The sequence below is a fragment of the Polypterus senegalus genome, chromosome 3 (assembly GCF_016835505.1).
Source record: "Polypterus senegalus isolate Bchr_013 chromosome 3, ASM1683550v1, whole genome shotgun sequence".
Taxonomy (NCBI): domain Eukaryota; kingdom Metazoa; phylum Chordata; class Cladistia; order Polypteriformes; family Polypteridae; genus Polypterus; species Polypterus senegalus.
Window position 1 is genome coordinate 71,619,704 of NC_053156.1, and position 14,801 is coordinate 71,634,504.

Consider the following 14,801-nt stretch of genomic DNA (forward strand, 5'->3'; position numbering starts at 1 on the left):
AGTATACTGAGACAAAGAAACAATATTAAATTAAATAGTAATAAAAATGAAAAAAATTAAAATAAAATTAATGTTAGCATTTACTCCCCTGGGTGGAATTGAAGAGTCGCATAGTGTGGGGGAGGAACGATCTCCTCAGTCTGTCAGTGGAGCAAGACAGTGACAAAAGTCTGTCACTGAAGCTACTCCTCTGTCTGGAGATGACACTGTTCAGTGGATGCAGTGGATTCTTCATGATTGACAGGAGTTTGTTTAATGCCCGTCGCTCTGCCACAGATGTTAAACTGTCCAACTTTAATCCTACAATAGAGCCTGCCTTCTTAACAAGTTTGTCCAGGCGTGAGGCGTCTTTCATCTTTATGCTGCCACCCCAGCACACCACCGCGTAGAAGAGGGCACTCGCCACAACCGTCTGGTAGAACATCTGCAGCATCTTACTGCAGATGTTGAAGGATGCCAACCTTCTCAGAAAGTATAGTCTGCTCTGACCTTTCTTACATAGAGCATCAGATGATGTCTGTGCAAATTTCTATATGCGCTGGGCTTGAGACAAAGTGGGAGAAAGTGCATTTATGCGTATCATTGTTCTTCCCAAGTTAATTTTTGGAAGGTTGATATCTCTCATGGCCACACATTTTCACTGTCACATAAATGTCTTATTGTTTGAATTATCAGAATATCTGTAGCCACTGAATCTGTGGAGCTCCTTCTTACTAACTTAATCTACAGTGACTCAAATATATGCCCATGATCTGTTGAGCCTGAATACTGTCTTTCATATATGGCATTTACATCATTACCTTGCATTTCTTTCTGAAGTACTGTATATAAAACCACTGCTATTATATTAATCTCCATCATGTTCATTTAGCTGTTGCTCTTTAATTCTAATGCCATCATAACTCCTAGCAAATTGTGCTGCTTTTCGATTTAGTGTGTAATATTCCTGATATTTAGCTATATACGTTTTGACTTTGAGCTATTTTCATTGCATTTCCTGGCCGGTCCTGTAACTGAGCTCCACTAAATATGCCTGCATGTGGTGATTGCCTCCTGTCCAAACCTCCCCAGTAGATGAAGTGGTTCCATTCATTCTGTCCATGGTAGCTTCTAGAAAGAAGTAATCAGGCAAGTGATTGCTGTTCAGCTCCTGCAGCTGAAGTAGCCACTGAACTAGCATTTCATTTGCAGCAGTAGGGCTGTCAGTGTTCTTAAATTGAAGTCAAAACTTATAAGAGGAGGATTGTGGGGAGTGAGAAAAAAGGGATTTAGTGTTTTAAGAAAGTCAGGAAAAGGCAGCGTCTTAACAGAGTGACATGAGGGCAGATAAAGCTGTGCAAATGTAAACAACTGTTCATAGGTGAGCTGAGTGCTCTGATTTCAGACTCACATCCAGCGTTTGAAGTGGAACAAAAGAAGTCATGGAATGTTGCCATTTATTTGAGCTGCCCCACCACCATATTTCTGAAACAGAAACCTGTAAAAATCCAAATCAGTCATGTAGATCATGTCAACAACTACAGTGATATTATACTGAACATAGTCAATCATATAACATATAGTCATTTGTTCATAGAGAATTGTTAGTTTTGTTGGTTTTTTTTTTTTTTCATGTGCTTTTTATTTTTTGTGGATATCTATCTTCTTTCTTAGTGATGTTTTCTGACTAGCTGTCTCTGTTTCTCTACAAAAGACACAACACTCACTCCATTCATTTGGCAGCTTAAGTCCATGGCTTAGAGATCAGCCTGGTGAACTCAATGACTTACATGTGCTGCATCCCAGCTTTTTTTTTTTTTTTAATAATAACACTTTTTTTCGTTCTGGCTCAGATGTAGTATCATCTTTGTTGTGGCTTTCAAAAATCTCCATACCATGATGTAATGAGAGGGGGTGATAAATGATCTCAGGGATTTGTGGTAGTAGTATAGCATGGCTGTCCTTCTTCCACCTTCTTTTAACTTTCCACCAATTTTCATATGCATCAGCTCACAACCCCTGCTACATACTGTACATACTAAAACAGTCGCATTCTCTTGTGTTAGTTATCTCCTTTTTTGATTTCCTGGATAATTATTCACTTTCTTCACATATTTTTGAGCCTCCAAGCTAATCATAATATGTATAAAATGTATCTTGTAGAAATTCTGGTAACACTTTATTGGAGGTACTGCATATTAGTACATCTATTACTCATTTACCTTCACAAACACCTCTTTGGGTCTTACAAAGCATCAGTAAAGTGTTTATATGTGACCTACTAACAAAACCTCACAGTGCTCTGTGGTGACTTAACTGAGACTCATTTCACTTGTCACATGTTACATGATCCATGAATTCTTCAGATTAACAAGTAATTTTACCATCATGTCAATAAACCACATGGCCCGGAGATGAATAGCCTGTCTACTTATGCGTTATAAGGGTTAGGAAGACTAAAAGAAGACTTTGCTAAGGTCTTGTTACATAAGAGTAAATGAGCATTAGATGCATTTTTGCAGTACCTAATCTAAAATGTTACTGACATTCTAAACTATGCCTAGTGGTGAACAAATAATATATACATATATAATATGGAGACACTATTATAGCAAAAAGGATGCAAGGCCTACTAAAAGTCTTAAAAACTAGGCCAAGGCCTTAATATACCTGCCCAGTGACAACCTGAGGGACGCTATCTCATCTACCAGAATATAAAGATGGTATGTGGTCCCTCAGGTGTGACGTCATGGTGGCACACCTCTTGAGGCTTTACGACAGATCACAGAGAACATATGTAATCCCTGAAGTCCACAATTCTTAAAACCTAAAGGTAACCTCCATCCAACCCGCCCTTCACATTGACACTAGCCAATACCTAATTCTTAGAAAAGGTCCAGAGAAGAACGACGAGGCTGATTCCAGGGCTACAGGGGTTGAATTATGAGGAAAGATTAAAAGAGCTGAGCCAACAGTTTAAGGAAAAGAAGATTAAGAGGTGACATGATTGAAGTGTTTAAAATTATGAAGGGAATTAGTACAGTGGATCGAGACTTGTATTTTAAAATGAGCTCATCAAGAACATGGGGACACAGTTGGAAACTTGTTAAGGGTAAATTTCGCACAAACATTAGGAAGTTTTTCTTTACAGAAAGAACGATAAACACTTGGAATAAGCTACCAAATAGTGTGGTAGACAGTAAGACGTTAGGGACTTTCAAAACTCGACTTGATGTTTTTTTGGAAGAAATAAGTGGATAGGACTGGCGAGCTTTGCTGGGCTAAGGCCTGTTCTCGTCTAAATTGTTCTAAAGTTCTAATGTTCTTTCAAGCAGAATAGCAAAATTTTGTGAAATATTGCAGAGCATTTCAGTAGGCAGTTGAGTGCCAAAAACATAGCTGCGAGTGAATGTATAGTGCCCACCTTCAAGTCTCTGTGGTAGAACCAGATAGCTTTGGATTCAACATGAGGCAAAGCACTATTAAACAAAGGATGGCACCAAGATAGCATAGGCAGTGGCCATTTTGACTTTGGTACTCAAGTGCATCCTAATATCAGTGTCAACACAGAAACCATATTTCCCTAATGGCACTTATTATTGCAGACTACACTGAATGGAAGCACTTCCACTAGCACTAGTCTTTATTCCTTCTCTAAACAGACTTGCCCTGACTACAAATAAGCTCACTGTCTTCAAACAGTTGCAGTCTCTCTTTGCTACAATTTATTTCACCTAAGTCAGTTGCTGTTTAAAGAGCTAGTAAAGCTGATAATGGCCTGTCTTACCCAAGTCCAAAAATAATCAATCTACCAAGATTTTTTTTCCCAGATCATACCTGTATATGCACTTTTGTATGTTTGACCTGAATGGTTGTTTTAAAAAGCCAAAACCCTTTTAAAACATTTGAAATGTATTGTAATACAGTATATGAAAGTTAGTGCTGCTGTCTATGAAGATTTTCCACAACATTCCCACATTCATGTGCCTATTCTTCCTTCAACATTCCAGTCACAGAGCCTGTTCTTTCATCTCTCGAGTATATTTGTGTGTTTAATTGTAAACTGCCTGTTGGCACCAGCTTTGTGTCTCGCTCCCTAGACTGATAGCGTTAGAAAATGAACTGATCAATGTCAGTGGTGGCGGCAGCGTGAACGGTGTAAAAGCAGTGAATGAGAAAGATAGAGTTTGACAGTGTCAGGAAAACTGATCGTTGAGAAGACACAAGGGATAAGTAACATTGCACAGCTTTATTGGGATGGCGAAAGATTGGCATCATTTTCAATTTAATTTTCAGTTATGACTCAGTAGAAAAAAATTAAACTAAACTGAGTTAAAGAAGAAGAGATTGATACTGAGACAGTTGTATACAAAAAATAATGACATGGGCAAACTGTGCAACACAAACATACTGTACATTTAAAAAACACTAATTAGCAAAGTCAGGCAATTTTACATCAGATCTGTAATCATAACATTTCTCCATGGCAAGAATAGTGTAGGTCAAAAATATATATAAAAAAAATTAGCTTACACTTTAGTGAGGGATAATCACAGGGACAGCACACGTCCATTGATTGCCAATTCCAGGTAATCTAGTTCAGGGAAATGAAGTCACAAAGTAAAAAAAAAGAAAGCATAATATTCCTAAACAAATTCTCACTTCCGGAAGATGTAACTTCCCCACCTACCCACTTTCCACATGTCACTACCTCCCACCTCTTGTCAATCACACCACATTTTGAATCTTCTTCTAACCACTAACTCTTCACATGGTGCACAGATCTCATACTCACTTTCCTCAAGGGCATCTAAAGGGTATTTCAGGACCAAGATGCAGCTATCAGTCTAACAGACCTAGACCCTTGTTTATAAAACTTTGCTTGAACTTGAGTGTGAATATATCCTCATGCCAAAAGCTGGGAAATGCGTAGAGCAAAAAAAAATCAAGATTTACAAAACTTGTTCTACACAATTTACCCTTTATAAATCATTTTCATCTTGTAAATGTGGGTGCATAAATATGCCCTGAATGCCCCCCCTCAAACATTCATATATGAAGCATTGTAGTCAACCTCATCCATATGCAGTCATAATACTGCAAACCTTTACTGGCTCGTAGAGGAGCCTCCCACCTGATGCATCAAGACCCCATTGCCTGCATTCAAGAGTATCTGGCTTTCAACAACAACAATAAGAACAGTATTTATTTATATAGCAACTTTCATACAAATGATGTAGCTCAAAGTGTTTTACAGGATGAAGAAAGAGAAAAAAAACAAAATATAAAAATAAAATTAGGCAATACTAATTAACAAAGAATAAAGTAAGGTCCAATGGCCAGGGAGGACAGAGAAAAACAAAAAAAAAAACACCAGAGGGCTGGAGTAATAAAACAAAATCTGCAGGGGTTCTGAGGCCACGAGACCACCCAGCCCCCACTAGGCATTCTACCTAACATAAATGATCTCAATCAGTCCTCCATGTGGAAGAATTAGATGATGATGGTCATGTGGACCTCTGGCTTTCAGTCCATCAATGTAGGAATATCATGGTGCTTTGATCAGGTGGAGGTGATGCAGATCGCCACCACAGAAAAACGGAGAAAGAACAGCAGAGAAACTATGGGTTAGTATGGATTTCAGAGCTACCATGAATAATAATGATAAATGCATATACAGAGTATCAGAGTTTTTAGCAGTTTTTTAAAGTGCTCCACTGTATTAGCTTGATGAATTCCTATTAGCAAGCTGTTCCAGATTTTAGGTGCATAACAGCAGAAGGCCGCCTCTCCGCTTCTTTTACAGTGCATCCGGAAAGTATTCACAGCGCATCACTTTTTCCACATTTTGTTACATTACAGCCTTATTCCAAAATGGATTAAATTCTTTTTTTTCCTCAGTATTCTACACACAACACCCCATAATGTCAACATGAAAAAATTGATTTGAGATTTTTGCAAATTTATTAAAAATAAAAAAACTGAGAAAGCACATGTACATAAGTATTCACAGCCTTTGCCAAGGAGCTCAACATTGAGCTCAGGTGCATCCTGTTTCCCCTGATCATCCTTGAGATGTTTCTCCAGCTTAATTGGAGTCCACCTGTGGTAAATTCAGTTGATTGGACATGATTTGGAAAGGCACACACCTGTCTATATAAGGTCCCACAGTTGACATTTCATGTCAGAGCACAAACCAACCATGAAGTCAAAGGAATTGTCTGTAGACCTTCGAGACAGGATTGTCTCGAGGCACAAATCTGGGGAAGGTTACAGAAAAATTTCTGCTGCTTTGAAGGTCCCAATGAGCACAGTGGCCTCCATCATCCATAAGTGGAAGAAGTTTAAAACCACCAGGACTCTTTCTAGAGCTGGCCGGGCATCTAAACCAAGCAATTGAGGGAGAAGGGCCTTAGTCAGGGAGGCGACCAAGAACCCGATGTTCACTCTGTCAGAGCTCCAGAGGTCCTCTGTGGAGAGAGGAGAACCTTCCAGAAGGACAACCATCTCTGCAGCAATCCACCAATCAGGCTTGTAGGGTAGAGTGGCCAGACGGAAGCCACTCCTTAGTAAAAGACACATGGCAGCCCACCTGGAGTTTGCCAAAAGGCACCTGAAGGACTCTCAGACCATGAGAAACAAAATTCTCTGGTCTGATGAGACAAAGATTGAACTCTTTGGTATGAATGCCAGGCATCACGTTTGGAGGAAACCAGTCACCGCTCATCACCAGGCCAATACCATCCCTACAGCGAAGCATGGTGGTGGCAGCATCATGCTGTGGGGATGTTTTTCAGCGGCAGGAACTGGGAGACTAGTCAGGATAAAGGGAATGATGACTGCAGCAATGTACAGAGACATCCTGGATGAAAACCTGCTCCAGAGCGCTCTTGACCTCACACTGGGGCGACGGTTCATCTTTCAGCAGGACAACGACCCTAAGCACACAGCCAAGATATCAAAGGAGTGGCTTCAGGACAACTCTGTGAATGTCCTTGAGTGGCCCAGCCAGAGCCCAGACTTGAATCTGATTGAACATATCTGGAGAGATCTTAAAATGGCTGTGCACCGACGCTTCTTATCCAACCTGATGGAGCTTGAGAGGTGCTGCAAAGCAGAATGGGCGAAACTGGCTAAGGATAGGTGTGCCAAGCTTGTGGCATCATATTCAAAAAGACTTGAGGCTGTAATTGATGCCAAAGGTGTATCGACAAAGTATTGAGCAAAGGCTGTGAATATTTATGTACATGTGATTTCTCAGTTTTTCTATTTTTAATAAATTTGCAGAAACCTCGAGTAAACTTTTTTCATGTTGTCATTATGGGGTGTTGTGTGTAGAATTCTGAGGGAAAAAATTAATTTAATCCATTTTGGAATAAGGCTGTAACATAACAAAATGTGGAAAAAGTGATGCGCTGTGAATATTTTCCGGCTGCACTGTAAGCTTAGCTCATGGAATTATAAGTAGACACTCATTTGAAGATCTAAGGTTACGATTTGGAGTGTAAGATGAAAGACATTCTGAATTATAGAATGGAGCGAGATTATTTAAGGCTTTATAAACCATAAGCAGTATTTTAAAGTGAATTCTGAATGACACGGGTAACCAATGTAGTGACATCAGAACTGGATGATGTGCTCAAATTTTCTTTTCCTAGTTAGGATTCTAGCAGCTGCCTTCTGCACTAGTTGCAATTGATTGATGTCTTTTTTGGGTAGTCCTGAGAGGAGCGCGTTACAGTAATCTAACCGACTGATGACAAAAGTGTGAACTAATTTCTTGCAATGTTATAAGAGGTCTTTCCTCTGCAAATGAAAGTGCAAGATCATATGTGGCAATATAGATCCTCTAATCTGTGTTCTGGGGGCCAGGGAAAGACATAAGTCACCATTCTAACAAGCCATTCATCCCATCACGTCTTTTAAAGCTACTTTGCCTCAAAATAAGTGAATCACGGGCTGACCCAGGCCACTGAGACTCAACATTTGTCAGCCACATCATGGCATCACAGATGATTTGTGCATTAATGAAATGTCACTGCTCATTGATAACAACTGAAGCTTCATTCTCACTAGGTGCCTTTATTGCAGTATGAGTGCTCTGATTACATTAGGAAAACCAAACACTGCTGCAATTTGCATTTTTATGCTAGCAAAACATTTATGTTTTATGTACAGTATGTGCACCCACCCCATATGAAAACCAGATGTAGCTCCTCATCAGTTGGTTAATGGCACAGCTGGCATGAAGCCTGGTGAAGATATTCCTGAACTGCTGGCCAGTTCCCTGAGAAGTGACAACAAGTAGCCGATATAAACTGACGAAGAATCAAAAGGTTTTTAGTACAAATACCAGCAGTGACCCTCCTCAAAGGGAAATAAAATATAGATTGCACATCATATTCATCACTTTTGAGATGTAATATGTTTATCACATCAACGTGCATTGTAATAATGGCTCGATATTATGAATTCTTACATGTGTGAGTCATCATTTAGCTGGTTTGGCTGCATTTCCCTTCTTGATCAATGGTAATCTCAATTTCCCATCATTACCCAGTTTTTTTCTGAAATGCTGCATACACATAAGCTAGAGTTGCCATAAATATTCATCCGTTCCCCCATCAAGTTTTCTTTTATAAATCCCAGTGTTTGCATGGGTAGTTGCATACGCACATTTTAAGTCTTTTTTTGTGCACACGTAAGCTTTATAAATGAGGCCCCTGGCCTGTATTAATTGATGGAACTGAATTGCTAGGCCTATCTTGACTTTAAAGGATCCCAAAGCCAACTGAATCTTATTAGAGATCCAACTAAAATACTGTTTGATGCTCAAACATATGTTTATGTAAATCTTGATCTTAAAGCTGTTGTATTTCAGGTTGTGCAGCAAGGGGGGCAATGTTGGAACCAAACCTGAATGAGGTGCCAAGCCAGTCCAACTCAGGATTTAGACACGCACTCCCACTCCCACTCTCACTCATGCACTGGAGAAATTTAGAGTTGCCAGTTGTCCTAATTTACATCTCTTTGGCAAGTGGTTGGAACACCTATGCTAAAATGGGTAGAACACAATCTCCTCTTAGACAGAGCCTGGGCTGGAATTAGAACACATTACTCTGGAATCAACAGGCAACAGGGCTACACACTGAACCACTGCACCACACATTTTTCTACAATAATTTTGATATGTGATGGAAAGTAGCCTGTTATCATGGGACAATTCACATATGCCTTGCCTGGACCCAGTGCTCGAAATGGAACCACATTATTGGCAGTACTCTGTTTATGGTCATAAAACAACATTTGATCATAGAGTAGCAGGGGTCTCCTATGAAAGTTTGAGCATCACAATACAATAACATTTGTGCAGAAAGACCTGAGGTCCCCCGTGAAGCTATTAGTACGCTAAGAAACGTTGCTGGTACTCTAGGTAGAAACTGGAAGATGTTCAGCTACTGAGCTCCCGACCCCCTTCACTGAAAGAATAGATTTCACTGCTAATTTTATAATATAGTTTATAGATATGATAAATGAGTTTTAGTACCTCTGACTGAATCTGACAAGACAGATGTGTTAATTGAGGTATTTGTAAACATAAGGGAACCAGGTTTCTGCTTCAGATGTAAGTATTGCTTTCTTTCACTTAACACAGCAGGTCCAAGCAGGTATAATTTTGTTAGGACCACAGGGGGGGCTACACCTTGCTAAAATAAACTTAGCCTCTTAAGCAGAAGGAGTGGAATTCAGACCAGGAGAATGTTCACCCCACTCAAGAGATTTCTAATGTTGCCTGCTATAGGGAAAAATTGACGGAGCTCTCCTACAATACACATACAGTAACATATTTAGAGCAGTGATCAAATGGTGTGCTGGAGTAGAATTAGCATGGGTACTGCATCTGGAATTTATGGCTCATATGTTAATGATAATCACTTGAGAATTTCAGGAAAAAGCAGCACTGAATAAGAATATGGGGTGAGTAAAAATAATATTAAAAAACAAGAATATGAAGTCCAGGGTAAAGGCTCCCAAATAATTCAACAGACATTAAGTTGTCTTTTCATACTACACATATCTGTTTATGTAGTATGTTGACAAGTCCTCATGGACACAAAACCTGGAAGTGTGTAGACCACAGCCTGGACATGAAGCCTGAAAACCATGAGGACTGATTGAGATCATTTATGTTAGGTAGAATGCCTAGTGCGGGCTGGGTGGTCTCATGGCCTGGAACCCCTGCAGATTTTGTTTTTTTCTCCTGCCCTATATAAATGACTGTTGTTGTTGTTGTTAGACAAGTGAAATCACCCATATTTGATGTTAAAATGATGCTATTTTGCTTGACCACAGAATAATGAAGTAGCCCTAAGAAATGTCTTTTTAAAGGCTGTATGCATCATATTAAGTAAAACCACTTAGGAATGCTTATGGAAGTATCTCCAGTAAATGTAAGATTAATTATACCATACCCTATAGGAAAGATATATTTCTGCCCAAAATACCTTTTTGAAACCACATTTGCCTGACTTTTGCCAAATATCAGGTTAAGATTTTAAAGTCAAGTATTGTCATCTGCTAAACAACTTTTTCAATTTACTTCATGTAGCTATAAAGAGTTAATAATTTCTAATATTAATAGTGGACTTAGAGGCACAGTGGGAGTAGGGCTGAGGCGCAATGAATAGAGACAGTTTAGTCATAAACTGGAAGAATGAAGGAAAGAAGCATTTGGACACAACAGCAAATATAGTGAAGGCAACTGTTTTTGACACAGGTGGAAGAATCTGAGCCAGAAGTAGTCAGTTGTGGTGGGGTTAGTTTAGGACTTATTTTGGGTGTGTCTGCTAATAGTAAAATAACAATTCTATGAATTTTATTTAGGGCCTCTTGTGCTGTTGTTTAGGTAGGTAGTGTCACACAAGTATGCATGGGAAACAGTTTATGGGATGGCGCTGTCATCTGATCCTTTCTTTTTTTGTCCCTCTGCAGATCATCCGAAGACTGTGTCTCTCAATGACGTCACCTCCAGCCCACCCACTGATGATGTAATTTCTGGCACCCTCTAATGACATCATCTCTGGTATCCAGAACCTACCTACTGATGACATCACTTCTTGTTCAAGCCTCCATGATCCCACCTTTTCCTGTTTCTGCCATATTAATAGACCAGACTCACCCTGTTAGCTCAGTTCTGTTTTGGATTCCTGTCTGGAAAGATGTGTTTTCTTTTGCTTGCCATTTTTCAAGTATACGGGTGGCCATCCCCAAACCTTTTTATGTCTGCTGCCTTATCTTATTATAGTAGGTAGAATTTTTATTATCCCAGAGAGATATTTATTTGCAGGAAAAAAGTACCAAATATAGGACATTGCTACACACATGCCAGAAAATAAGCCAAAACACAACATTTGACAGCCATTGGTACTCACTACACACAACCATATGACCTGTACATTGTAAGAGAAATGAATTCTAACAGTAGACTAATAATCCACAATTCAGCAGGACAAATGCTACAATTAAACATTTGTGTAGCTCTGGGGATTAAAGAGCTGTTTACTTTGTTGCTCATCACTCTTGGGAACCTAAATCTGCATCCCAATGGCAACCCATGAATCTCTGGAATCAGAGGATGGCTACTGTCCAACAGAATCAAGTCGTCTTTCTTTCTAACCTGTTCATAACATACCAATAACAGCCAATGACTTTTGTACTAATTTTTATAATGCTGTTCAATTCATTTTTGATTTTTTTATACTAAGATTCCCAAAGCAACACATAAAAGCAAAAGTGACAACAAATTCAATAAAAGACATATCTATTTTAAAACAATTGGTTTCCTTTAGAGAGGATAGCATGTTTTTTTGTTCCTTCTTACAGTTTTCATTTTATTCTAATGAAAGGTAAGCCTGTTATCTATGATTGTCCCTGAGTATTTTGCAGTGTTCTACAAATCCACAAAGTGCCCTTTCTTTAATTTTAAGATACCACTGTCCATATATCAAATCCTGCAGTCATGTTTATACTGTACAAAGTAAAGAAAACAAGAAACAGAGAGCAGCCTTAAGGTGATTCAGTGCATGAAATGAGAAAAACAACCATTAACCTTTACTTGTCGTGTTCTACTAGCTAAAATTCCCAGCGTTGCCCAGGAGGAAAATAACGTGGGTTTTTTTAATTGTTTGACAAAAATGTAATTTAAAAAAACACAATTTTAAAATAAAAATAAATTAACAAACAATGAAGACTCTCTAATGTGCTTTTCTTGTGGTTTCGTATGTATGTTATCATCCAGTTGACGCTCGGAACCGGCCACCGGCACGGTGGTGCTCAAACATAAAGAATGCTAGCAGTCACCTCCAGTTCGCCCTCTGGTGGTCGTTCCGAGTGTCAACTGGATGATAACATGCATACAAGACCACAAGATCACCCCCCACCCTACCAAGAAGGAGGTGGGTTAGGGTTGATTTTACCCTACAGTATTTTTAGTCGACCAATGAGAAACATGCACACCAAGTTTCAGGAAAATCGCTCCAGCCATTCAAAAGTGATGCTGGAACATACATATATACACACACACATACACTGACTTTTATATATATATACATTATTTAAACAGTCCAGATCTAACTCACTAAGATAGGATCCAAATGTGTGTCCTTACAAATCCTTTCTCTAATTTCCATCAAGACAGTGATGTGTTTCCTAATAGTAAACTAGTGAATCACCTAGGATCTGTAAGACCTAACAAATAAAAAAGAGAGGGCCTACAGATCTGGAGATAAGGACAAAAGAAGGAAGATACAAAGCTGTCATAACAATGATAGGAGGGAAAACTACTTCAAGGACAAATGAAGTACTAGCTACAGGTGTACAGTGTGAACAAAGCATAGCGTAACATGAAGAACATCACTAGCAATCACTAGATTGATAAAGATAGATAGATAGATAGATACTTTATTAATCCCAAGGGGAAATTCACAATAGGATAATAGGATTATGGAGGGGAATTTGGACTTGGCCAGTGAGCTAAATCTATTTTTCAACAGATTTTACCCCTACCCACCAACCAGGCCCTCTTCTAAAGGCCTTACTATCCTAAACGATATTCTAGTGATTATCACTGTCAGATATTATTGTCGTATTGTCGTGAGATTTGGTGGCAGTCATGTAGTTTGACGTCCTTAGCAACTTAGTTAGACCAGTCTAAAACTCAACATGACAAAATAAAACAGGTATGATTTTTTTTTAAGTTACAGGATGAACGTGTAAATGTGTGAAAGAGCTGATAACCAATGAGTTTACCAATGGAACCAATGTTTACCTGGAAGTGCAATGCAGCAATGAGAAATAAGGAACATTTGAGTTTTGGATCTCAGAAACAGAAGGGCTCATCGGTCTGATGTCTCTTGTCATACTACAACAGATGAGAAAAAAAGAATAAAAAGGTCTGAGATTGTGGCTGAATTTACCATACCTATATACACCCTGGCATTGCCAGCCAGCATGTTAATTGGCAGTCATCCTGTTTTGGGCATTTAAAACAATGATGGAAAGTCATCCATGTAATGAGTCATTCTCTGCAATTTCTAGTCATGTAATCTGATATTCTCAAGGCAAAGAGATCCAGCAACTGCATTTGTCAAGTCTGACATCCCCTCCAACTTGAAGTTTAATAATGCACTGCTGGCATAACACTGCTAGTTTTCATGTGCCAGATGGAAGATTATGGGGCAGATTCATTTCCCCCTCACTGCTATTTCCTTACCTCCACCTCCCCTTGTGAGGACACCACCCATGAGGCCTGCATTCCCTCCCCATCCCACCTCTTTCCCTGATTATCCTCTCAGTTGATCAGATGAGAAGACAGCTGTTGGACACATCATCTTGAGAGAGCTTAAGATATTTATCAGGTAGTTCATCCTTCAAAACCCTTTCTTTGAACCACAAGTGCCAATACATGCATGATCCAATGCTATAAAAGATTAAGGACAAAGAGCTCTTATATCACACATTATGAGACTTTTAAGAGGCTTCTAGAGAAACAACTATGACCCCTGTCTTCAGTATATTTAGATCCCCTGCAGTTTGCTTACCATTCACATGATGGAGCAGTTGTTGTTTTGATTTACATGCTTCACAGACCCTGGGAAACAAAATGGGGGTGCAGGAACAAAAAATATAAAACAAAGTACATATTTGAAATTAGCACATTTTTAAACCACAAATGCTTAGAAAAAGATGAGCTAAATGCAAAATTAAGCATAAAACTAAATAAAAACTTAACATTTATTTATAAAACATATTTTCATAAATGAAAGTAGCTTTTAAATTATTATGGTTAAACAAAGTTACAAAAGAAAGTAAAATCTAAAGAAAATATATTTTTAGCATTACAGAATTGTAATGTCCAGCTTAATAACACTTTCGGGTCATGGCACGGAGCACAGGAAAATAAAAATTCCAGTTTGAAGGAAGTTGGAGAAAATAAATATTTTGGGGTTCCCAGGGCAAATAATCACTTAGCTTCCTCTGGGCATTCTACAGTTCATGAATATATCACATTAACAGGATACTCTTCATCTTCCCAGCATCTCAGGTGGCTGCAGCATACATAAGTCAGGGGTCGGTGGTGGATAGCTTTACCCTCAATTACTGAAAAATAAAAAGAAAGCACACAGAAGCTGTGATTAGTGAACAACCTATAAAACAACAAATGAAATCTGCCTGTGCTCTACAGCTAAGTGTACAAGATCATGTGTGGCATTATAGTGCCGCTTCTCTGTGCTTTGAGGGTATGGGAAATGTGTATGGTACCA

At 38.9% G+C, this 14,801-nt stretch overlaps 1 long non-coding RNA gene across 1 annotated transcript in view; it reads right to left on the reverse strand.

Annotated features, from left to right (window-relative positions):
- LOC120525307 overlaps positions 1-14,297 on the reverse strand; it is a 34,113-nt gene extending 19,816 nt beyond the window's left edge. Inside the window, exons 1-3 of the long non-coding RNA XR_005632928.1 lie at positions 14,079-14,297; positions 13,307-13,399; positions 4,513-4,573 (exon numbers count right to left, since the gene is read on the reverse strand). This is a non-coding gene — a long non-coding RNA (uncharacterized LOC120525307). The remainder of the gene's footprint in view (positions 1-4,512; positions 4,574-13,306; positions 13,400-14,078) is intronic.
- Between the last annotated feature and the right edge of the window lie 504 nt (positions 14,298-14,801).